This window comes from Columba livia, chromosome 1, assembly GCF_036013475.1.
Source record: "Columba livia isolate bColLiv1 breed racing homer chromosome 1, bColLiv1.pat.W.v2, whole genome shotgun sequence".
NCBI lineage: Eukaryota > Metazoa > Chordata > Aves > Columbiformes > Columbidae > Columba > Columba livia.
The window spans coordinates 14,727,460-14,754,271 of NC_088602.1; the positions used below are offsets into that span (position 1 = coordinate 14,727,460).

Genomic DNA, 26,812 nt, shown 5'->3' on the forward strand with positions numbered 1-26,812 from the left:
CTGGAGTACACTGCCAGTTTCTGCCCTCCAACTAAATGTTGCACCACTGATCACCACCCCCTGGGCCTGGCCACTTAGCCAGTTTTCAATCCACCTCAATGTCTGAGCAACTAGCCCGTATATCAACATCTTGTCTATGAGGATCTCATATCAGGCACTGTCAAAAGTGTTACTGAAGTCTAGGTAGAAAATATCCACTGCTCTACTGGCATCTACTAGGCCAGTTTATCAAGCTGGTCAAGCATGACCAACCTTTGGTGAAGCTATGCTGACTGTTCCTGATTATGTTCTTGTCCTTCATGTGCCTGGAAATGCTTTCCAGGATTAGCTGTTTTGTTACTTTCCCAGTGATCTAGGAGAGTCTAACCAGTCTGTAGTTCATTGGGTGGTTTTTATGTTAGCAGACTAATATTACAAATATTTTTATTACTCGTGTCACAAGATCAGCTAGAAAGATTTTTTTGCTTCATAATATCTCTTAATGTACCAGTAACATGATGACTTTTTCGATAACATATTAAAGCAAGTCTGAGTATTCAAGAGTGTTCCAGCACTAATAGGAAGAGCATTATTGGTCTGGAAATCACTGAGAGATTTAAAAAAAAAAGAAGGGCATACAAAGCACACATAAGCATATGCTTAGCTCAACCATGCAACTTCATGTGTACCTATAGAGATGCTTTCCAGATGTAGCAGTATTTCCCCCTATTTTACTTTAGCCTCCATCAGAGGTGAACTTCTAAGGCTGATGGAGAGAAGCAAGGGAAGGGGATATGGAGTAAGTGAAGAAGGGCAGAAAGGGAGATATTCAGAACATCAGGAATGAGGAGGAAGAAAGATCTAATGAGCTCTCTGGGACAGACAGTTGCACTAGCTGTAACCTAACTGGGATTTGAAGCACAGGGTAATGAGGGAATGGGGGTAAGAGGACAACTGTGGACACTTATTTGACTCAGGGTGATGGAGGAGCTTCAGTCTTTAGCCCTGTCATCTGGGCTCCCATTAAGGAGGCAATGAAAAATCACATCTGTGTGCAGACATTCATGGGTGTTGCAGTAACATTTTCAATACAAATTAATGTCTTCAGTATTCATCCTTTAATAGTTCTGAACCTGGAATTTGGTCCAAACCAGCACGCTTTGTCTATCACAATTTCAACATGACTTTAAGTAAACCAGTATTTTCAGAAAGGAATTTTACTACGTTTGAAACATTCAAAGCACATATCTGCCCCCTGAACATCCACTTCATAAACAAAGAAATCTACTCTGCTTATCTTCCTTAAATTCTTATATAACTGGCCCTAAAATATATATCTGATTTTTATCTCATTTATTCCACCTGTATTTAATTTGTACAGAACCATGGCATCTCTGTGTCAGTTCCCATTGTAACTTACTTACCATGACTTGAGAAGAAAATACTCTGAATGACATAACAAAGCCACAGTGGACAGTACTCAGCAGCTGAGCTGTCTTCACTGTGCAGTTGTCATGATGCAACACCTCAGTACCTTTGTCTGGATTAGAGAGCAGTTCAGTTGCCTTTTGTCCTTACTGTTTTGTGCTTACAGGAACTGTGTATTGTCTGATCTTTACTCCTGCATTACCTGTTCTCTTGTAGTGACTTATTAAATAATGTTATTTTCCTTGCAGCTTTAATAGACCACTCTTCTCTAATTGGAGGAACTCTGCTATCTGAGAAACAGCATGTTTCCAAAGTGAAGTACAGTGACAGGCAGGAGATTTAATTTCTTTTATTGTTTAGACAGTGACTCATTCTTTGGCTTTGTGCAAATTGCTTAGGAGGTCCAAATTTGCAAGCATTTGCACGAAGTTTGGGTATCTTCATTTTGTTACTTACCACAGAGTTTTGTTCTGAGAGGTGCTCAACACAGAACAACAGTTAAAGACAATGAGAACTTCAGATGCTTGACATATTAAAAAAACAGGATAGTATTGAAGTGTTTCAAAGTCAATATCTTAAAACCCCAGGTGATTTCAAGCATTATTTTTTTAATGTTGCTTTAGAAAATACTCTTCCTTCATTTCCTTATCTTCAAATAGAAAACAATAGCCTTCACAAAATGTTTATAAAACTTTTCAGGATTCCTTGTGTTATAGAACGAGACATTTACTCAACTATGTTAGTATTATTAAGTTACACATACTAGAAGTATAACAGATAAGACCAGATGTAAATAACCCTGCTGAAAGTTAGACTCAGTTTGTTAGACTGTGGCTATTCCCTAGGACTTCTGATTAACAAAATTCAGTCTTCACTGCACACTGATCCACATTATTAGGCATCTTATGAGTGAAAACAAAAAATGAATTGGTCATAATCTGTCTTTGCTCCTAGAAAGTGGCATTTATCTGTGAAAAATCATCTGTGGTTACAAAGGTGAATTAAAGCATCCCATTAATTAGGCTGGAAAAGTACTTTGCTGCAATTAAAAAGAACACGAACAAACAGATGTAACAGAAGTTGAATTCAGAAGAGTTCATCATGAGGTGACTACTTGCATTGGCCACCAGCAATGACAGTGTGATGGTTTCCAAAAGGTATTATTTTACTGATGGTGCCAATAGCACCAGTACCAGCAGGAATGTCATCTCTGGCAGAAAGGTGCAGCAACATCTTCCAGTCTGTGAACATGAAGACCCAGTTAGAGTGGAGTTTGATAACAGGTGTGGCCAATGAACTTGCTCACAGTTTCCTTCTCCCATCAGCATGCCTATGTTTTACTGTATTGGAACAAGCCTAGTTGCATGACAGGGCAATTAGGTGAGAGTACACTAGGACACGACAAGATGCATGAAATAAATATGAGACTAAACTCAGTAGCAAAGTGTCATAACCTAAAAACTTACCAAGCCTGTGGGTGTACAGAGATCACTACTGTCAGGATTCTGTAATACACAAGGAGATGAAGTCTTTTGTCCTCAAATTTCACAGATAATCACAAATAGCATACAAATAACTAGCAAGAATACTGTCACAAAAATAAGCACTAGCAAGTATAACTGCGATTAATAAAGTGTATATATCCAACTATTACAAATCACTATCAACAATCAGCAACACAGTATCAATCAAGAGTAAGGCAGCAGTCAATAATAGTAACAGCAATCAATTGTATAGCAGCAATCAGTTGTAGAGAAACAATCAATATAACAATAACTATTACAGTTTACTACAAGTTTATCATTAGTGAAGCACTTTACCACCAATCTGATAGCAGATACTTATGATGGTTTACTTATATGGACATATATTCCCAGTGTCAAGTGAATTAGATATATTTCAGAGAGGGAGAAACCCAAAGGGAGGGACAAACCAATCACCAAGAGGGACCCAACCATCCCAGAGATGGAAGGACAAATTTAATTAATCCCTAAAGTAGGCCCAGAGTGGAGACCATTAGTGTAACAGACAGTCTCACTTCAAAGATTATACACATCATGGAGTCAGGAGTCAGCCAGGCATCCTCAGTGACAGTCTAAGATCTCACAGAAAGTGTGTGTGCAATTCAACTTGCATAGGAAAGTTAAGGTGTGTACATCATGGGAAGTTCTCAGAAGCTAAATATTACACTACCTACAAAGATTTGCTCACTGGGCAAATGATCTTCTTTCGAACTTGAGTGTGTGTCCTCAACATTTCATGTATAAGGCTAGAAATTATCACCTGCAGTTGAATTTTACTCTGTCAAAATGTGCATCTAAGCAATGGGGTTCTTCCATTACTGAAATCTACAGTTTACTGGAAATGCTCATTATAACCTTCATCTTTATTGGCACTGGCTGCTGGTCAGCTTTCACATTGCAGTTCATCTCTCCATGTTTTTCCTTCTGGAAAATGGACATTTACTTATATTGTGAAAAAATTATTATATACTGTAGATAATACCAGTGCTAGGTGTTGCATGTATTACAGTCAGCATTATTATTGTTATTATAATGCACAGAGGAAAGGAGTATTCTGGGATCATGCCAACTCTTTCTGAAGCTTGTGGAAGGAAGGTGCATGTCAGTAGTTGGTACAAAGGTACTTGTGAGTGTCAAGACATGCTTTAATTTTAAAGATGAACATGTTGCTATATATTTAAAGGCTCAAATAACGCTTTCCACCTCTGTCTGCCAGACTAAAAATATATTAAGAAATTTATCAATAATTTTTGAAATTATTGAGGTCCAAAGAGTATGCATATGTTTGAAATAAATTTTTAGTTTCACAGACGTGGTAAGAATTCTGCTGTAGATCAAGTCTATTAACAAGAGTGAACAAGCTAAAAATTACTCTGAGGATCATAACCTGCCACTCAATATGTGCCTGCTTGCCTTGTGCCTATAAATAACAATTTCTCACCACTGCGGGGTTTGGCTTTTAGCTTCTAAGTGGAATAATTTTCTTCTTCATTTAGATTCAGAATTAGACTCAGCTTCCTTTGACCTGACCAAACTATTGCCCATCACACAAGCATAGAAGTGCTTTCGAACTTCCAAATAAATCAGTAGAAATCTTTGCCTTTATTCCATTAAGGAATGTATTATATCTTTGATTCCTATATGGATAAATCCAAAGCAGAAATTAAGGGATAATGTGAGATGGGAGAAATGACAAATTAATGGTGTAGTTGTGTTTAAACTTTATTTTAAATTATCTTGTCTTTTAAAAGGCTTGTGCTGAAATGTGAAAACCTGTGTAATGACCAGTAGACTTGATAATGAGCCTGAGGGACAAAGGGACAATTCCATGCCTTTAGGATTTCCTGGTATACCTATCCTCTATGTCTCTTCTGATATTCCCTTTTAATCTTCACCTGTGAAGACTGTACAGTCCCAGAAATAGATTGAAGCAGAAGAGTGAAGAAAATTATGTTAAATGGAAAACGTTGCACTAAGAATTCAAAAGCAGTCTTGAAACACACATACACAGTGGGAATACTTACGTTTTTTGGTTTGTGTTTTTTTTTTTTTTACAGAAAGCATATTTTTCAGTGCAGCCTACAGTACAAGGCCTCCCAGAGGACATTTAGGAACACAGTGTTTTTGATTTTAATGGAAAATATATTTACTAAGGATGGTCCTGTCTGCCTTGCAGTCATCAGGAAGACTGGTTGCACAGCAGGAGCCTCTTTCCTGTAGTATAGACACAGATAGCGAGACCCGATTCAACTGACTAAAGAAGCTTAGCATTTCCCCCAGCTCAACATGGGAGGCATTACATTTCTTAGAGAGCTTCTTTATTTCATGCAGCCAATGTTGCCATGACTTGTTTTCAAATTAGCTAGAAACTGTGGTCCCATTTGACATAATAGCGAAGAGGTTAAATGAAGTGAGGGGAAGATCTGATTTAGCCACTTCAAGAAAAAAAGTGGAATTACTGAATAGGCAGGTGAGCAAAACATAACTATTTTTCTGAACTGTGCTGCATCAGAAGGAGTAGATTTGTTTAATGGATGCAGAAGGGCAAGTCAGTTTCCACGATATATTAAGGAAACATGAAGGATGCTGCCCTTCTACGCAGAATGAGACTGTAAAACGGCATAACTTTCCTGTGAGAGGTCAAAAGTGGGAGAAAGATTTATATGTCTTAAGCTATTTTTTCTACCTAACTATAGCAGGTCTCACTCAAATATTTTCCCAAACCTATTATCTCTATATTTCCATCTCCTGCCTTGCCCTTCCACAATATTTAATAACTTAATCACTACTTCCCCTTTCTAACATGTAAAAATTCACTGATTCTTAAATGGTCATTAATGGGAATGTAATCTGTCTTGTCCACAGTGAGCTATTCTTCACAGCCTTCTCACATAGCCTTTCTGTGGATGCTGATGTTACACCTCTCTTCTACTCTAATTTCCTGTTCACTCTATAGTATAGCATCTATTAGTCACAAAAGCTGAAAAGTATAAGACTCTGCAGCTGGAGTACTCTGAAGCTTGCAAATAACTACCAAAAGGTTTTAGACCTTTGGGTGTAATGCACTGTAAAAGTAAAAGCTGTGGTTTATTGTTTCTTCCAGTTACTGAAACCTAATGGCTAGCCCACCTTCTGTGGAATTCAGTGAGCTGCAGACATTTCTATCTAAAAAGAAGTTTGAATAAATTGTGGTTCTTTTCCTTTTAATATGTTGAACTTTCATGTTATTGTGCAACCTTTTGTGCAGAAAGATTTTTTTGACATTCAGTTCAAAGCTGAAAATATACAAATTTTTATTTCAAAAACAAAATATGTTTTAAAAATGAAATCTGTGGGCATTAGTAAAAAATATTACCATATAGGCATAGGAATATTTATGAGCACACAGTAACAGCTTCTATTGTACACACACACACTCAGACAGATCACAAATATATACCCTTGTAGCCTATGCAAGAGAAAGAAACTCAAGGAAACAGAAAAGTTAAGTGCAAATCATACCTAAGATTAAGTGATTTGGCATTATTTCAACAGAGATTATTTATTTTTGTTTGTAATTTCCACACACACAAATATATATATATATATATATATATATATATCTACACACACATATATACGTGTATATATGAAATGCCACAGGATGACATGATTCTTAAGGGCAATGTCTTCCTTTCCCAGGTGTGGCTGTAAAGCCTGCAGTCAAATGATTGATCAGCTTAATAACATCTAGGAACTAGTTCCAAAACATGATGTGAGGAAGTAGAATTTTTATACTCAAGATATTTTTTTGCCCAAAAAAAGAAACACACCTTATATGTAAATTCAATAATATACTGTTAGGATAATTTAAATTGGAACTGTCTACTTGAAGAATTCTTTTTTCTTCAATTCTTATTATTACAGGAAAAAAATAGTAAAGAAATATAATAAAGCTATTGCAGAAGAAGTTGAGATTTCCATACACACACTCTTTATGTTTATCACTTTTATGATGCTAGGTTTGATTTTCCAACACCTTCTGGATCCAAAAGTTAGCTTCAGTCTGGAGAGAGGGTACAGCTAGATGACAGCATCCTTAATCCTTCACTGGTACTCACGTGAATGGTTTACTACTCCTCCTCTAAGACTCACATAGGGACATTTTTATATGTTTGCCAACATGTCCACAACTTGCTATTTGTTCACTGGTTTTCAAGTGTATGCTTCATCTCTACTTACTGTATTTATACTTTGCATGTTAGATACATGTTATTTGTTCTCATTATTGCCTATAAAATTGATTTTGCCATCTGCACCTCCTTAGCTGATCATTAGTAATTCTCTCCCTTCCACTATCATGCCATCATCACTGGTTTTCTGTATTTTATCTCTTCATAATCTTGATAATTTTTCACTGTTTTCTACAAGGTGAGACAGCTCTAACAGAAATGTGAGCGGTTTGCCTTTCTCTACCTTACAAATCTAAGTGGTTGCTGAACAACAGATGCAGCTTTGAATCATTCAAGCTCTATGGGATTGAGCTGTAATATCACTTACGTAAATTCTTATTCACTAAGCTGATCTACAAAAAGTTAATGAAAACAGAATCAGAATTTTTCATTTATACTGATTTTTTTGTTTGGTTGGTTGGTTTTTAATACACAATGTAAGTAAAAACTACTACTTTTAGTCCCTGAATTCAGTTCCTTTCTAGAGGCGAAGTCTAGGTAAATTTTTCAATTCAAACTTCAAGACTAATACAGCGAAGCAAAGTTGCTCATAATTCTCAAGTGCATTAACTATGAAATTTGTACTTAGTTCTACCACAGTGCCTTTGGTAGAACAGCTTTAGGAGACAAGTAATACGTTTCCTGGTAAAGGCATAGAAAGGTCTGACTAGGACAGTTAAGTGGGGTTTATTTATTTGTTTATTTTTTACTAGGTCCAAAATTATTTAATAGATGTAGCTCTCAGCTCCTTACTGACTAGCAGGAAAAAATATTAAGTAGAGAATAGTATGGAATGGGAAGACATTCTTGTGACTCCTTTAACCAGGATGAAGTATTGCAGAAGTCAAGAGAAGAACCATGTGAGAACATAAGTTGTGTACAAGAAAAACTATGAAAACACTTCAAAATGATATAAATGTGTTTACTGTTTAGTTAATAAAGACATCTGCAGGATGGGTATTTAGCCTTTGTGTGAAAGTTAATTAATCCAAAAGCTGACATAGCCTTGCAACAGTGGTGGGGTTTTGTTTGTTTTGTTGTTGTGTTTTTTTTTATTCTTTTCTAATTGAGGATGCTGATAATTGTTCACATTTATTGAAAGTGTTGTGATTTCTCTGTTGTTGCAAATTTAACTCAATGATTGCATACCTAGGTAGAATAAACTCTGGTTCAAACAATAATTATTTTAAGGAAGCCTTGTGCTGTATTTTTTAGAATGATAAGCTAAGCAGAGATGCATGTCTCTAGCATAATTTTAAATGAGTAATTTGAAAATGAAGTAATCAAATTTGTAATTTTGTGTTATCTAGAAAAGGTCACTTTAAAAAAAAGTGAGAAAGCATCTTTGGAAAAATGCTCATGAGGTGGTTTAAATTCCAACAACAGAAATTATTCTATATTTCTTTCATTATAGATGAATACAAATAAACAAAAAAGGCTAATAATCTACATTTGTAACTTCTCCATTATTCGCTGTACTTTCCTTTCTTTTAGGGTAGCAGACGAAAAAAAATAACTCCTCCTTCCTGTTTCTTTTTGTTGTTGTAGGAAATACCATTTTTTCCCTTAACAGCATAAAACAAAGAAGTTTTGAATCCTGTATCCATTCTGAAACAAGAAGGGTATCTCAGATTTAGTTCATAGAGGCAGCCAAGGCTGCCACATAATGAGGCATACAAGGAATGAAACGTGAGAGTCTAATGAACAGATCCCCACATACAAGGAGGTTTGAGCGATCTAAGGCTTCATATACAGCTCTACACACATATATAACGTTTTTGTTTTGTTTTTTTTTTTTTCTTTCCCCACAGATTACCAAAAAGGAGTTCTAATACATTTTGATTCGGTTCAGCTCCTGAGCATCATCATTTTTCACTCATACAAGACCTATTCTGTGGAAATCATTTATATTTTGAAGGACAGCTTCTGTACAGCCGATAGCAGAGTTGAGGTAATGGATATTTAAACTAAACTGCTTTTGGAATATGTTTATGAGCTTTATTGCTTCCATTTATTTTTTTATAAAATTAAAATCAAATACAGAACCTCTCACCAGCAATTTAATATGAATAACCTTACAAATGGAATAAAGATATTAAAACCATAAATCCAGTTTTCTGGGTAATATAGTTATGTTTCTCAGAAAGTTCTCTCTTAAAAGTGTATGCAACTCCTTTCAAATGTTTTAAAACAGTCACTGCAGTATGCTCTTAACCAAACTGCACTGAATAAGTTTTTTAAAATAATTTTTTCCTCATGTTTAATAGCATCTGATTAGTTCAGGAAAACCGTTGACGAGTTAGAGACAAAGTCTATATTGCACTTCTAACCTCCCAGGTATTTCATTGTGGCTTGTCCTAGTTCTAGAGTATGGTGGGTTTGTTACAGGAATCTGAAAACACAGGCAAGTTCACATGAAAGTAAATCTAAAGGTCAAGGATGATGCACCCTGTTAGGCAGTCAGAGTTTATTTGCAACTAATGTTAAGTGATTTGTATAACTCAGTGCAAGTTTTATTAGAATATTTGAATAAATACAAATCTGTATTAATGAAGCAGGTAAATGTCAAAAATGGTGTGCTCATTAAGACCCTATTGTTATACAAACCAGTGTGATATAGCAACTGTAGGTATGAGTCATTTGAATCTGATGTTCATCATCGGTGAACGATGGATATTCACTTCAAATTCATCATGAATATAGCCACGGATGGAAAGAAGATGGAGTAAATGTCTGTAGTTATCTGTTAACTGGTATGCTTCATAATTTAATAGCTGAATGATTTATGATCATGTAGTTCAGAACTACTCTAATTAATTTTTGAGTTGAGTCTTTATTCTCAACCTCAGCTGGGGTTTATTAATAGGTCAATATAAAGAGCTTGCTAAAGTGTAACGTGTGGCTGTGCGAACATATTTGGAAGCACACAGTTCATTGTTGGATGTCAGATTCTGTACCTGCCTACCCAACTAATTGAGAATCATATCAGAAAACTAGAAAGCCATTGTAATGAATGAGACAGACACTGACCTCCAAACAGACAGAACTGAATTAGAACTGATGAACTTGATATGAGTAGATTCACAGTGTCATTTTAAATATAACACAGCTTAACTCATTTTTCTGCTCTTGGCAATCTATTGTAACCACTCAAAGCAGAGGAATGATTGGCAGGTGAATTTTAACTTTTTTTTTCTCTATGCAAGCCTTGTAAGAGTATCAGATTTATTGAAGGATACTCTTTAGCTTGACTCTGAGTGTATGCAAAATGGACATTCCTACATCTAAGATGTGTCATTAAGGCCCTTGAGGAGCAAGAGAAAGTAGGAGGAGGGAAGAGGGAAGAGTTTTTTTCCCAAGCTATCAATGAAAGATCACCCTCATTCTTTCCAAAGAACAACGAAGATAAATTTAAGTCACAATTTTGTGTGAAAATTTAACTTCTACAGATTTCTGTTTATCAAATTAATAATTATTTTTAGGCTGAATAATTGTGTACACTGTGTCAGAATTCAGCTAGTCTTTAGGCTGGAGGCTTTTGATAGTCCAATTTTGACAAATACACCAGGATCACATATGTAGATACTCTTTCTACGTAAATCTATAGCATCAGGTGACAGAACTAACTTCTGGCTTGCCAGTCTTTGTGCATGATGTTAAATTCATCCTCTGCTGCAACAAAGAAGAACTGAGTCTTGTCTGTTTCTTAAATCCATGGGGTTCATATCTAATAAATGTTAAAATGCTGACTTATAGAAATTCCTGTTTGAAAAAACATAAATTGACAGTGAAACACAAATCATGCTGTGTTTTATTCCACCTCTATAAATAAGGAAGATAATTTGGCGCTGTTTTATCCCTAAGCAGAAGCTGCTTATTTAAGGGGGAAGAATATGCCCTCAAAACAATATCTTTGGTACTTCATGCCTCCACCTCTCAGTAAGTACATAGTATGAAACAAAATAGATTTAAGGAAAACTCTGAGCTCCCCTGACTGTAGTCCCTTAAATTTTTTCTCAGCTCTGAGGTACAGGAATATTTTCATCCTTCTTTTCCTAAAATGCATAAAATCTCCAGGTTTTTGCCTAAGATTCTGCTAATCCTTCGGTTTCTGTTATTTCATTTCTGTGGACTGACCTCTTGTTGGATTTCGCAAGTGTTAAATCAGAATAACTCATTGATATCAAAGTCTGATTAATCACCCAGATACATGTAGAGCAACAACAGCAAAGCTTACATAAACAAAATAAATATTTTTGAATAGGCTATGTCACTATTTTATAGTATCTATCTTTACTGTGTGGACCTTGGTATAAAGATTACATTTAATAGATCTTTTTAGAACTGCTCTTTGAAAGTTTGCTGGAAAAAATTGCACGCTAGGAAAAACAGTTGCTAAAATGGGCTACATAGGGGTTTTGTATACTGCTATTTTAGGTGATCAGAAATTCTGACAGTCGTAACACGGATGGACAGGAACAAAAGTGGCAGTGATTTTCAAAAATACAACTCTGCCTTATCTTCCAAACTTGAATATTTAAATAGATTGGCATACTGAGAGAGTGGAAGGACCTGACGCAAATTATTCATTTTCTGTATGTGTGGAATTTAACAATCCTTAAATGGCTTGTGCTGGATAAAAGAAAAACAGAAAAATGACCTTTATCTTCGTCACTACTGCAAATCATGTAGTTCCACTGTTCCAGTGATGCGTAGAGGTGGAAATAACAGAGATGAGTACAATAGACTTTTCCACAGACTGAGTTTTCCAGGTCATTTAATTCTCTCTAGTGTCTTCAGAACCTTTCCAATAGAGCTAATGATAACAGATTGCCACATTATCCTGTTCGTGGTGACCTGTTTGGGTAGCTGCCAGAAATTCTACTCACTCTAAACTATTAATGAAAAAATAGTGTTTACTGAATTAACTTCTGATGGTTATTATAATGTATTCAGGACAAAGAAAATAATATGTTGTATTATTGAGTACTTTATGTGTTAAGTAATGATTTGATTATTCTGAAGATTGACACTTTGGACCTGAGTTACTGCTCTGCTGCAGCTGGTTTTGAATTTTCCTTGTAGACTCTGGCCCTCTGCCAGTACACATTCATGGGAATAGTTCCCCTAGTCTAACAAGGTTGTTTTTTCAGCGTATATCCAGCTTAATCTATCCACACTCTGTCCTTGCTAGAAGAGAAGTAGCTGTTGTTCTGAAGGTGATGAATTTAGCTTTTTCCTGGGAACTGTGGTTGCTTTTGGGGTGCATGAGCCTAGAAAAGTGTAAAGGAAAAAGTCTCACCACATATGCATACAGTAGCATTCAGTCTTCTGCATTGATCATTTTAGATTTTTCCCTAATTGCTTGTACCTCTAGCTTTAATAATTTTCTGAGAACCAGGAAGCTTGAAATAATATACACCATATGACTTTTGCCATGAAAAAATGAGCCTGTGTTTAATTAATGATTTTAATTCAATAAATATATATAAATCTGCCCATTGGCTACTTGAATATTCAGTGTTTCTCCATTACAAGCAGAACAAATGAATTTTTTAAATGAGATTCTTCCTGAGAGTTCTGCTTTTGAGATACCTTGCTCTTGCATGTTACTTCTACCTAATTTTGAAGAACTAGATGAATTTATAATTTTAAACATTTACTATCTATTTAAATTGAGTGTTTGAAAAATATTTGAAATGTTGATTTTTAATATTTTTTTAACTACAGTTAAACTGCTATAGAAATGAAGAAACACTAGATATATCATCCTCATTCCATATCAATGCAAAATTCAGGTTTAGACTATTACCAAAGGTTGCCAACTATACACCAATGATTCAGCTAGGCTTTCCACATATAAGTCTTTATTTTCTAACTTAGGACTGATGTTCAAGCTTTTGTTGCTCATTTAAGTCACCTGCATAGCTTTCCCTTGACTACAGAACAAGAAATACTAGAGGTGGAAAATGCCATCAAATATGTTTGAGATGTAGATGTTTTAATCAGAAAAGGTATTCAAATATTAGTATCATTTTCATTAGTATTGAGTACATAACTTGATGGATTAAATTGTGATATATATGTTTACAGTTCACTACAGACTAATGAGAATCTAATGTGTAACATATTAATAGTGGTTCACTGCAGAATGGGGAAAATTGGAATACTATTTTAAATAATTGCATGTATTCAGGTTTCAGCTCTGTTATAAATCTCTCTCCCTACAAGAAGCCATTTCTTATTCATTTCAATGTGTTCTAAAGAAGAAAAGATTTTATCCTAAGATAGTTACTCAGGCTCAGTCTGACATTACAATGAATCCTAACCTATGACAAATCACTGCAAAACATGTAATTCAGTTCTCCTCTTGCTGCCGTCTCTTTCCTGTAGCCCATCTACAGATTGTATAGCCAATGAATAATTGTGGAAAAGTTTTGGTTTGTTTTGTTCCATTTTCTTTTGTAGCTAAACCAGTGTACTAGATGAGAGGGAAATTTCAAGGCACCAAAGCTTCCACTTGCTGTGGCAGCTTGCTCTCAAATTGACTCTGCTATCACACTAAGTCACAAAGCAGGCTTTAATTTTTGAAGAAGGGAAGATCCTTGAACTGATATAGCATGAGAAATCTCAAAGTGAACAGAAGTGAAATACACATGGAGCCACTCCTCTGCAGGTGCCACTTGCCACTGCTAAATGATTAGCTACTTTTGCAAAACTAAACAGAGTAGGGCGTCACCCCTACTTCTTATCTAATTTTGGGGAGGCACCATGTTCTTCAGGAAAGCAGCAGCTGGTCAAGCCTGTCAAGCCATTAAGACACAAGCAGGCTCAATGTTTGTTAAAAAAACGGCTCTAAAATGTTCATAAAGACCAGATATGCCTACTTTCCACATAGTGAACATGAAATCTCAGTCTCCAGCCTGGCCATAGCATGTGCAGCTGTGCCGATTGTACCACTGTCTCCCAGAAGCCAGGAGCAGCCACTTTTATGATGGGGATAGATGCAGGTCGATGGATGCCAGGGAAGGTATTGCACAGCTATCCATCTTTTAATGAGAAATAAGCAGGAGAAAGTCTTATACTGTTAGCCATATGTACTCTGTGAGTAGTGAATGCGTATGTTCAAAGGGACAAGCACCTGAATCTTGAAGACAGCTCACTGACCATGTCTTTTCAGATATTGTACAACTGTTACCATTTTATATGGAATTCAGATATTTAGGTGATAGTCAGCTGTAAAAAGCCCTGAGACAAAGGTAATTTGAAAGATGCCCATATTTTTAATCTTTCTTTTTGACTACAGAAAACTGATGGACTGAAATTAATACGAAAAAGCCATTGAGAGGCCTTAAGTCTCCTGTAGGTTTTTCATTATAGAGTTTATACAGACACAACATTTCTGAATAACTGAATTCATATAAGCATGCATGTATCTATTTTTGCATTACATTTATATATAACTCAAGTTTTCAGAAGTACTTGTAAAACATATGTTTATATTGTTGCTTTGTTTTATCTCCCTAGATTTGAAAAAAAACAAAACCAAACAAAACAAAAAACAAGCTATAATGCCATAAGGATGCTTATACCATGCTGCTTTTTACATGACTAGAAGGAGAGAGAACACTTAGCATACTTTGATTTAGTCTCAGGTTTTCAAGTGTGAATCCACATTCACATCTGAAGTCTTACAAATATCCACATGACTTAAAATTAGGTTTTTTTGCACAACATGTGGATTTTTTAAGAATGGTTCTAGGCTACAAATAGCAAAGAAACCCACCTATTTAAAAGATTATTTGCTGGACTGAAACTAGAGAAGATGCTTTTGCAAATGGGATATATTTCTGGGTTTTACAATGCTTTTAAGAAAATAGTAGAAAATCCATAGCTTCACACAAAAATTGAAGCATTACATAATATAACAGACTCTTAAATAAGCATTAAACATCCCTACTATGTAGCATAACTCCTTTATCAGCAGTTTTAGAGTAAAAAATAATTATTTTTGCTTTGATGGAATGAGAAGAAGCAAAGCTCAGTATTATTTGTTGTCATGATACTAATTATCAGTATTTATCTGTTATAGCAGTATTTTCCCATCTCAAGTCTTCAGAATGAAAGCTGTTTTCATCCTTTTAATAACATATGCAGTGGGGTTTCTAAAGTTCTGTAATTAATTTTTTCAAATTCAAGTGAACATTGTTATTGTCTTAATCTAATATTTGATACTGATAGAAATGAGCTGCATAATATTTAGTGGCATTTTGAGAGTAGTATCATATCAAATTTGTCATTGCCACCTGATACAAGCTATTTTAGAAGTCAGCATTCTTGTTAGTTAATGTATTTGGCAGTCACGCATAATTGACTCTTACCTTGGTTTTCATGTCTTTTTATGGGATTATGTGGAGGCTTTTTGAAAGTATATACTTGACATTTATTGCTTGTGCAACTGTAAAATCACTTCTACATGATATTTGCCTGGATTTTCTATCACATAACAAACTAGATGTCTGCCAAATCTGGTAAAATTAAGTAGCTCCATATAAAAAGCAAAAGTTCATAAAATCATAATGTTTGGACAAAAAAAAGACTTTGGGCAGTCTCCAGTGCCTCTAGGGAGGTCACTGAGGAGACAGAGCCGGGCTCTTTAGAGCAATCACCTCCCTATAGGCACTGGAGGCTGCTGTTAGGTGCCCCAGAGCTGTCTCTGCCTCAGGCTGAACAAGACCAGCTGCCCCAAACCCTTCTCATGGATCAAGTTCTCCAGCCACCACCATCTCAGTGGCCTCTCCTGGACTCCCTCCAGTCGTTCACCATCTGTCTTGTTCTGAGTGGCCTAAAATCAGATGCAGTATACTAGATCTGAAAACTCAGAGAAGTGGGAAATAAGACATTCTTTATCTTCACAAGAAAAGATTCAGAAACATTACTGAATTGGCAGGTTTTTTCTGATTTGCGAACAACTTTAATTTACAGTAACATGAATCAGACTCTTGAATCATATCAAAAGCGGAATCTGGCCTTAAGACGCATGCATCCAAACGGATACAAATTTCTTTAAAAAGACAACTTAAATAACTCCTTTTAAAAATTTCAGAATTCAGGAATGTCAGAAGGAGATAAGAGATGAATAAGAACCACAACGATCTAATTTTATTCTGTAGGGGAATTTTATAGATACTTCTTTTGGTGAAATTTGCACAGCAAGAGTTTCTTGTAAACATTGTATTCTTCATTCAAGAGAGAGAGAGTGCAAAAAAAAAGAAAAACTTTTAACTGATGTGAAAACCATCAATTTTTACCTGTTTTAAAATGGGTGAGAACAGTCCCAGATCTATTCTGTAATGGAATAACTGAATGGGGCTGCCCCACTTTTGCTGATTGACAACACATGCTTGTGCACCCCTCTCCTTTCCCAGGAAACCAGCTTTGCCCTCAGACCAAGAACATGTCAGTCATCACAGCAACAACTTTCAAGACAGTGAACATACGGAAGAACTCCTTAAGAAACTGGTAGAAGTTAACAGTCCATGAGTGATTTGGTAAAAGGAAGAGTAGTTTTACACATCACTCTCAAGTTTGGGTTTTTGTTTGTTTGTTTGATTTTTTTTTTCCTTTGACACTCTTAAGTATAGCTATGTTTTAGTTTGATCCCTTTTGTCTCTTATTAGATCTAAAAATGTGTACATACATATTTGTATATAGTGTACGTATATATATATATATGTATTTGTTGCACAGCTTTTCCTGTTCATGGCTTTGTCTCCTGTTTGTTCATTGCACATGGTGGGGTTGTGCTTTCCTGCTTTTAGATACTACAGGGTATATAAGTGTGGATTGCTCACTGCTACTCCTAGAGGCAAGAGAGAAAAGGATGTACCCGCAGAGGGAAAATGTGTATCACCCTAATGCAAATATGTGATAAAGGGAAATGTTTTATGGTGATTTATCTGAGGTTTATTTCTAAACAGAAAGGAAGAACAGTGTGTCTATATGAGACACAAGAGGTACAGCAATGTATCTTGTGTATAAGTGGCTACACTTTTTTGACACTCTTTCCAAGTGGTGTTTGTTTGGTTGTTGGTTTTTGTTTTGTTTGGGGTTTTTTGTTTGTTTTGGTTTTGTTTGTTTGTTTGTTTGTTTTTGTTGTTTGGTTGGTTGGGTTTTTTGTTTTGTTTTGTTTTGGTTTTGTTTATTTAAAAAAAAAATCAATGCATGGACTGCCTCATTTCTGTTAAAAAATTAGTGCATAGTCTCTGTGATTTCATAGCTGAAAAGTTGTAGGTCATCATTTATTGTAGTAGAATAGAGGAGAAACATAGCTTTGCCAGTGGATCTCTTCTCTTACTCCAAAATATTTTCAATAAAATCTCGATTTTAAATGAAAGAGGGCTACAGCAGTCCTAAAATAGGAAATCTGGGATTTAAGTTATTGAAGCACTAAAACTAAAATTTAATTTTAATCCTGCTGCCTCAAACATATTGTAATTGAATATTACTTTAAATATAATCCCAGTTCAGATGTTAAATTTACTGATTCCTGTATTTGTAAGTGGTAAATGAAATTTGGAGACTGCATTCATTTAAGAAAAAACAAGTAAACTATCACTCAGAATAGTCTGACATAATTAACCAATGAAGTATTAACACCTAGATAGACAAATAAAACCATTATGGCCACAAAGTCTCAAATTACTATTGAAAGAAATAACTGAATAGTTCACTAAATAATAAAATATGGAAGGAAGCACTTATATTGAAGAATAGTGTTAACAGAAAAGTTATCTGGTGGGCTGAATATATTCCAGATTTCAATAAAGTTTTTGTGTGGCTTCATGCAGTAGAGAAAGATGTATCCTTGAATGTTGTAAAACAAGGCTTCTGATAGAGATTCTATCCCCATTTTTGCCAGACTGTCAAAGCCATTTTACTTCAAAAAAGCTCTTTCAGGAATGGAAAAGAAAACAAACAAACAAAAACCACCAGCATAACTTTTAAAGTACAGTAACCAAGTAAAAGTGATATGTTAAATGATTTAAAGGTGAGGAATCTTTTATATAACTTATACTTGAACTGTTTATGAGAACTAGGCAATATAAAAATGACTTTAGGTAAATGGGTATTTCTAGCAAGTAAAATAAAGCATATAAACATCATAACATAACTAGTTAGTACCTGAGATGTTTTATGCAGCAAAATTCAATTTCCAGAATTAGATACTGAAAATCCTTTACCCTGAATTAGTTAGTTTAAACTGAAGTGCTTGCTTAAATCTTGATTTGTGGAAATGTATAAAGTTTCAAGGCATCTGTCTATAAGTAGAAGGGGAACAGAATGGTACTGTAAGTGACTGCAGTTCCTTGGCAAAACTCACTTCAAAGTGAGCGAAAGCTTTGCTTAGTGTTCTGTAGTGAATGTCAGCTAAATAATAGTTTATAATAGTTTATTTAATAGTTTATTTGTTTATTTGTTCAAAGTGAAATAATAATTCTTTTTCTTTTAAAATTTAGAAAAAAAAAAGTGGAAAGTTGTCTCAATTTTGGGTATACAAACTGAATGTATCTTCAGTAGCATGATTGACTGGACTCTGCAGTGTGGGAAAATACATTCTTATCTCCCAGACTTCCTTATCTACTTCATTGTACAGATAACATCCCATTGTGAGGGAGTTGTAAATATATAAATGTGGTGGATATAGCTCATTCTTCATTAGGCACATCTTCATTTTTGCTGAGAGTTGTTCTGGAGCTTTTAGTAAAGAAAAAATTGGCTACACAAATGTCAGTAAATGGGCTCAGTGTCAAGGCTACCCACCAAGCATTTCACTTGTATCTGCAGCACTTTGATGTATCTGTACTAGTCACACCCCTCAAGATTTTATATAAGTATTTGTATCCCAGATAATTTATAAAATCCATAATTGCTCTTTTTTATATTAAATGAGTTTTTGATAATTAATTTGTACTTAAGGAGAGTTAGTCAGTTTTCAGTATCTTTTCATCCATAGATTGTGGTTCACTCTTTTTATAATGCAAATTTTCAAACAGATTCCTGCCCTACTAGCCACAGACTAGGAAAAAAAATACTGGTTTATTGCCTTCCTGGTTTTACAAATGAAAGCTGGGTTGATATTTGGGGTAGACCACATTCAGCATTAGTTATTTTGTTCAATTAGCCAAGCACTGAATATTACATTTTTACCCTTGGCAGGAATTGCTTAGTTCACAGGCTTAGTGAAAAGCAAATCATAGTATTTATTAAAATAAATGCATCATCATAAAATAAAAATAAAATGGATTTTTTTTTTTTTCATTAAAAATCTACTTTACTTTGTAAGTCATACACAAATGAAATTTAGCTAACTTTGGGGAGGGGCAGAGAGGAGCTTAGTCCCTAGATCAGGACAATAATTCCTGTACAGAAATTGTGTAAGTACGAAAGCTGTTCTGTGTTATTTAGGGAGTCAGATACATGTTTCCAATGGCTTCTGAAGGTTAAAGTCCCAGCTAGCATCTGTGGTTATATGACAATCAGTTTGCTATGTTCTGTAATACTGTTAAGTGGAAATACAAAGCTATTGCTGAAAAGAAACTCAGGAGGTTGTATGTAATATAGTAAAGTAGTACTGTGCTTTTCTCATTACAGTGTAGTTACAGACCACAATCTTTCATTTTCTCTCTTTCTCTTTCATTTGATAAAACAACTGACCTGACTGTGTCAGTTCAATCACCTATCTGATAAAGTGCTTATGGAGAATCTTAAGTATTCTACAGGCTAATTATATAATTATTTGTATAAACAGAATCTTTCATCTAAACTGTTAGAATAAAAGGAAAGGTAGAACAACAAGCAATATAGGTGAAAAATCTGAATCACTAGATTTTTTATTATAAAAGATCTTGAAAGTAGAAAGTCTATAATGCAATCAACTAAAAATCTAGTTCAAATTCCACTGTAGTTAATAACAAGGCTTCCAGTATATGCCAGGGGTTGCATAAGTCCATGAAATTTACAGAAATTTGAAGATCACCATACAGTGTGTCTGGGAAACAGTATCCTTTAAAAATTTTATGTGTGCATTCTTTTCAAAGACAAAATATTTATTGATACTGCAGGGAATTCAAAGTGAGCATATTAGCTTTCACTGAAAAAGCACAAATTAATTCAAACTTAGTAGTATAGGAAATGAGTGGAGATGTGGATTCATGGAAAGCTGGAAAATATAAGATAGCACAAAACCAGATCTTGAAGGTCCAGTGGTCATTTAAGCTCTATAGTGACTAATCAGTTTGGTAGCTGTTAGGTAACTTTTGTGGTATTCTTTGAGGTGAATATATCTAAATATATCTTAAATATATCTATCTATATACAAAAAAAAACATTTGTCAGAGTACTACCACAGTACGTGGTTCGACATGTCATCTGCAGAGATGTGTCACAACCAGATTCCTTATTTACCCTTTTGCCAGCACCAGTCCTAGAATGGGTTGGATGGGGCACCTCAGCCTGGCCATGAGTCCATCCACCAGCCCAGCTCTGCTGTACAAAGGTGGCCCCTGAGGTTGGGCTCCTGAGCGCTCCTTTCCAGAATGGCTACAAGACAATGCTGAGGCTGTTTCTTATCACCAAGGGAAACTTCAGTCATCTGCAAGGAGTCTTTCTGTCCCTGGCATTCCTGCTTCCAGTCAATTTAACCCCTTCTTGTAATTAAGCCTTCCTGTCCTCTCTGCCCTCAGTCACAAATTACTACTGCTAAGGAGTTACAATTAGAATTTCACCTTCATAGCTAAAACACATTAGGATATGGGAATGGAATAAGAAAGGGAGAGTGGGAGAAAACCCTCATAAGAGGATCTGATTAAAGCAGTATCAGTTGATAAATGAACAATACATTCTCTGAAGACAAACCCAACAGAGCTCATAGAATGACTGACATCATGTCAACAGGGAAACAAAGGGCCCAGTATAAACACTATGTAAAGATAAAGTGAAAAAAGATGGACGACTGTGCCATTCAGTCTCCCCAAACCATTTAGCAAATAGAAGGCATGCCACACGTTGCAATCTTTTAACTCACTAGAATGATGTGGGGACTACAGCACAAAAATAGAAAGCTGAACAACCAAAAATATTCATTGCATAAAACTGCCTCAACTTAAAAAAAGTGCAGACACACGTAACTGAATGACTCCATTTTCTCTTTCTCTGTTTTTAACAGTTAAGTAAAATCCAGACCATAGATGGTGGTAGTGTAACTACTAACTAAATAACCATCTAGGTGATACAGGAAACATAAGGGATTGTGTGAGAATAACACTGAATTATTAGGAACTAGGCTTGAATTGTCACTTCTGCATTTGCTTTTTCTGTGGAATATATAATTGAGCAACAGAAGAATGAAAGATTTTTAAACACTGGCTTTATTACTTATTCTTATTTTCTCTTTCATGGAAAGAAAAATGAACACTTACCATTATCCTACTAAGTTTCTACCAAGTCATCAGCATTCTTAAAACTTCAATATGTAGATCAATGTTTGTACAAGAGACTGTGAACATAGCAAAAGAGTAATAGTTCAACTGGGGATGAAGAATGACTCAATTTTAAACCCAAATGCTTTTCTTTAATATTTTTATGCTTGTTGAAATCTACCAATATTTTTTATTATAGATTTTCATGGTAAAAACAAATAAAATCGTAATAATCCTTAAGACCTCAGTATAAGTAACTATGAAACACCCCTATTTGAAAATGTGGTGATTGTCATACATAAGTAATCAGCCAGGTTGCTAAAATAAAAAATAATTTGGCTGATGAAGAAGGAATGTGTGTTTTTCTTGCATAGTGCATTCATTTTCCATAACAAATTAGTGCCCACATATATTCAGTCTTCCAGACAAATGAATGTTCAGTTAAACGAGAATGTGGAACTTGCACATTAATATAAATGCAACTGCACTGATCTTAGCAACTGAATTAATGGATGCATATGCCGTAGTGTCTGTTTAGTTGATAACATATGCGCTGTAAGTTGCATGCAGTTAAAATACACTTTTTACAAATGAGCGTGCATTTTTCAGTTCCAGTTGTACAAGGTTAGAAATGCAAGTATAATTTCTTTATTTATCTTTAACTTTGCTTATACAAAACTTGTCATTTATGAAACAGCCAGTCCAAGATACTAATTTTCTAAAAGATAAAGTGAGAAAAGGAAGCACTCTTCTTCCATATGCTTTACTGCAGGCCTAAGGCACGTTGGCTTTGAGCCTCATTGCTCAGTCTATATTTGTCATCAGTGGAAAGAAATAACAGAACATAATTCAGTTCAACCAGCATCTAAATCATGCTGAGGATGTCTGTCAATAAAAGGAACCTGGGATGCCTAGTCAGGATGAATTTTCCCAGTACTACATGTTAAACATCATTTGGTAATGCTCTACAGTGTCATGTAACAGGATTTTATAACCTGTGTTTAACATGAAATAGTTTTATTCAGAGTGTGTGCTGTTTCTATTGTGTATTCAACCCTTATCATATAACTCTTCCATTATGAAGTGCAGATGAAATTATGTCCTTATGGTTAGCAAAACAGAACTTCACAGTTCTTATTATAAAAGTATTTTGTCATCATCTGGCTTTTCTTCAAGGAGCAGTTGCTCCCAACTGACATACCTGAATCAACTGGCTGAATCTGAATCTTATTTAACTGTTAGAGTCTTCATCTACTTTAAGGGACTATGCATGTATGGTCAAGACTGTTCAAAATCTGTTGGTAATTCCCTGCTTACCATTTAATCTAGCAGTCATTGGCATCTTCCTCTTCAGGGTTGTCATCATATGGGTAAACAGGTTCTTGGACTGTTCTGGGTAACCTATTCACATAGCAGGCAGTGCCGTTGCTACTCTCCCAGCTAGTGTTATCTATGGCATGGGGAGCATGTGAGCACCCTGCATGGGAGCAAACCCACTTAACTGTTATTGTCTTCTGGTGCTTCTCTACCAGACTTCTGTTCATACTTTGCAAGGGAGAGAAGAGCCTAGAAAGTCACTGGGCTTCAGGATGCAGGCAGGTTTGTTGGAGGGCTCTGAACCTGCTGAAAGTGGGTGTGGAGGAAATCCTTACACTGCAGACAAGAAATAAGAAGCAGTGCATATCGATTTGGGTGCTACAAGATTTCTTACAGCCACAGAGGAGAACCTGAAGAGTCTGTTCTGTAAATGTTTTGACTTAAAGTCAGTCTTAAATATCTTAGTATATATATTCACTGGTTTAAGAACAAAGTAAGCTGCTGAGAATGGTGCTGTTTACATAGGATAGAGAATTCATTATAGTGTATTTACCTTGTGATAACCAATTTGCATTTGTTTATTTTTGCTCTAATTTCTGTGATCTTTATGCCGTTCTACTAGAGTAATTACCAATATTTGAATAAATGACAGATTTACTGCATCTTGTGAAACAAATCATTCCTTTAAATCATTGTGCTAATCTAATATATTTACTCTGGAATTGAATTGGTATTTAATGTCATTTGTGCTTTGAGATGTGAGAGAGCATTTTGTTTATTTTTTATTTCTTTGTCAGCAATTTATTTTTCTGTCAAATACTGAAACATGCCATACATTGTAAAAGTAATTGGATGTAGCTCAAGAACAGAGTAATAAATATCTTGCCAATGTTTTCTTTTGAATAATAATAATAATAAAAAAACCCCTGAACTTGATTTAGTACACTCTTTCTTTAGTAAAGTGTGGAGAGCATGTTTGACAAGGGATTTGGCGAGTTGATTATACAGCTACCTACGTACATTTTGAAATGTAAATCCTTGTATTTTCAAAGGGGGAATTTAGTTTTTTCAAAAACAAAACACCAAAACTAAAACAAAACAGACAATAGATAGATGGTCAACTCTACTGGCTTTGCTACACTGAAACAGAATGTTTACACATCTTTCCGTTTGTGGAATCTATTGTTTTTATTCACACAAAAAAAAGGAAAAACAAAAATAGCTTTTAGCAGTTACAGCCTTACAGGACCTTTAAAACACTGCAGATAACTTTAGAATAACTATGTAACTAATGCTGACTTCCTCATGTCTAAAATTGCCTTTAAAAATGAATAAAACATTAATTAAAGTTCATCTAATATAAATTTTTTTAACTATAAACTAAAATTGTAACAGGTTAATGTCACTTACAGCACTGAAGAGCAAGTAATGTGTCCATAGTTTTCCATATTAATGAAGTTATGTAAAAGCTTTTAATTTGACAGCATTTGGAAAAGGAAATGCTTATAATCTTTATTTAGTTTTAACAGCCTTTTCTCTTTAGAAACCTTAGCATCTACTTGAATTTGTGAAAAGTATCTTCACTTCAGCTTACTGTGGCCTAAATTCTGTTTTATATACATCAGATGGCAATTCTGTGGAAATGATTGTCAAGTAACCTTTGTAAAACATTATATTTTGATTTGGTATCTGTTACATTTAATCATAATATGAAATCATGGTGAGGAAAAGACAGTAAGAGCTTGCATTCCACACAGTTTCTCTAGGTTTCTGAAAGACTTTTTGGTATGATTTCTTACACTACCCTCTGATCTGTAAATAATTTTTTCACTTTTTTTTTTGAAGATTTCTTTGAAAAAAAATACACTTGATTTTATTAAAAAGAATGAGCTAATTGTCACTACAGAATAAATTCAAAAAGATGATTTATTATTCTGCCCTTTAAAGTTACGAGGATTCCTTATAATGCTAATATCTTGGTGAATTTTTACCCCAGGCTTTTGAATAATCTCACCAAATGGAAATGATCATTGCCTTCAGAATTGTTATGGAATCAACAATGTCATATTTAACAGAGTAGAAGTTTATGCATGAAGCCCATAAAAGTTCAGGTGCCTAAAATATGATACAAGCACAGTTGGGAAAAGTAGGTTCAGTTTACTTTCTCTCTGAAATTCCACTTAATCATGGAGTTAATTTAACTTAGGATTTTGTTAAACATTTCCTTTTTTTCTCTACAGTTCTAATTTTAGACAAACACACCACTGTTACTTTGCCTCTACCGTCCTCAACACCTCAAAACCCACTCAGGATCTGGGTGTTGTCCAGCGCAGAAGACAAATGTGGGTCAATACTAAGACTTGTCCTGATGAAATGCACTAGTGTCTCCTTCAGGACCCTAACACTAGTGGCAAAAAATGACATTTCCAGAGCCTATTTGAATGTCCTATCTACGAAATGAAAAGCAAACTTCTCTTTACCATGATTGTGTCAGCTAAAGTAACCCTTAAAGAGCCTTGCTTTTGGCCAGATACTGCCAGAGGTGTGGCTGTTTTCGTATCTGACACATAAAAAAATGTGGCTTCAGAGCTTTGGTACTATAAAAAATCTGGATAAGTAATGTATTTAAGTCAGACTTAATTGTTTTAGTTCATAAACTCAAGCATATCTGCTTGAGTTCAGAAGAGGTTATTTCTCAGGAACTGTTTCTCCAGTCCCTTTCCCTTCCCAGAACAATCCATACCCCTATTTCACTTCCTAGAATAATCTGTACCTTGATTTATCATTCATCATAGACAAGTTTCAGAAGTAGAATTTACCAGGTATCAATTTATGAAGTTGGAAAAGGGAATTCAGTGTCCTACATTACTTCTAGTTGACAGGTTTCCATTTCCTGTAATACAATCAGCTCTGACCAGCTTTGTAACTTCTGCAACATGAGCCCGTCTACCCTGGAATTCATGGCCATTATTGACTATTTTGGATGGGAAGTAAAATTGATATATATTTCTTGGCATTTATCTCCACAGCTGAGGTAGAGATGCAATATGCATCTCTTCTGGAAGTCTTTTTTTGAACAAAACTAATTAAAAAATCATTATACTTTTATTTAAGAAGTTCTAATATTTAGTGCCTTATGGGAATTTGTTTGAAGTTTGAAAATGGAAGAAGTCTAATATAGCCTTCCAATTGGTTAGCTGTGGTAGAATAGAAATGTTTTGGAGAGCAAACAAGTTTAATTAAGGTGATAATTGTGTTTCTTTTTAAAATGAAATATCTTGCAACTCTATTGAGTTTCTCATTTGCAAAGATTAGAAAAATCAATATACTGCATTTACACTCAAAAAACAGAATTGGCGTTGTGAGAGAATAAAACTTTATTTTCACTCTAATGTTATTTTCACTGCTATTTGCACCAAGAGAATGCACTCATGGTGCCTGAGGTGGTTGTTTTTTTCGTAACTGCTAGAGTTTATGTGAATCTCAGCAAAGGTTTCCCTTTATATGTGCATCAGGTATACGTGACATGGGTAGACTGATCCATGTTTGCGGAAACTTCCTTCTTCCCACCTTCCTCAAGTTTTGTTTGTATTATTTCTTTATTTATTAAGTTAAAATATGAAGTTCAAGGTTATCTTAATACTGTGTCATCCTATCATTTCAAAGCTATGATTACAAACAGAAGTTTCAGACCATCTCCAGAGGTATCTCCAGAAGGTGACACAAAGCAGACTTTTATTTTGAATGACTATTGTAAGAATGAATTCTAATTTAAGTACTGCATGTGCCTTTTGAATATTCCTAATTTTGCTTATGTCTAAAGATATGTTGCTCTGCAGAAACACCAGAGAGTGAAATTCATAGTGTTTCCTGG

General features: G+C 35.0%; 1 protein-coding gene across 4 annotated transcripts in view; it reads left to right on the forward strand.

Moving 5' to 3' along the window:
- Positions 1-26,812, forward strand: part of CNTN5 (contactin 5) — a 706,531-nt gene that overhangs the window by 175,967 nt on the left and 503,752 nt on the right. For 3 of the 4 annotated variants that reach the window (XM_065043870.1, XM_065043985.1, XM_065043938.1), the window contains exon 2: positions 8,953-9,092. The exons of the other annotated variant lie outside the window; for it this stretch is intronic. The gene's annotated coding sequence lies outside the window, so the exon portion shown is untranslated. The remainder of the gene's footprint in view (positions 1-8,952; positions 9,093-26,812) is intronic. 4 annotated transcript variants of the gene reach the window in all.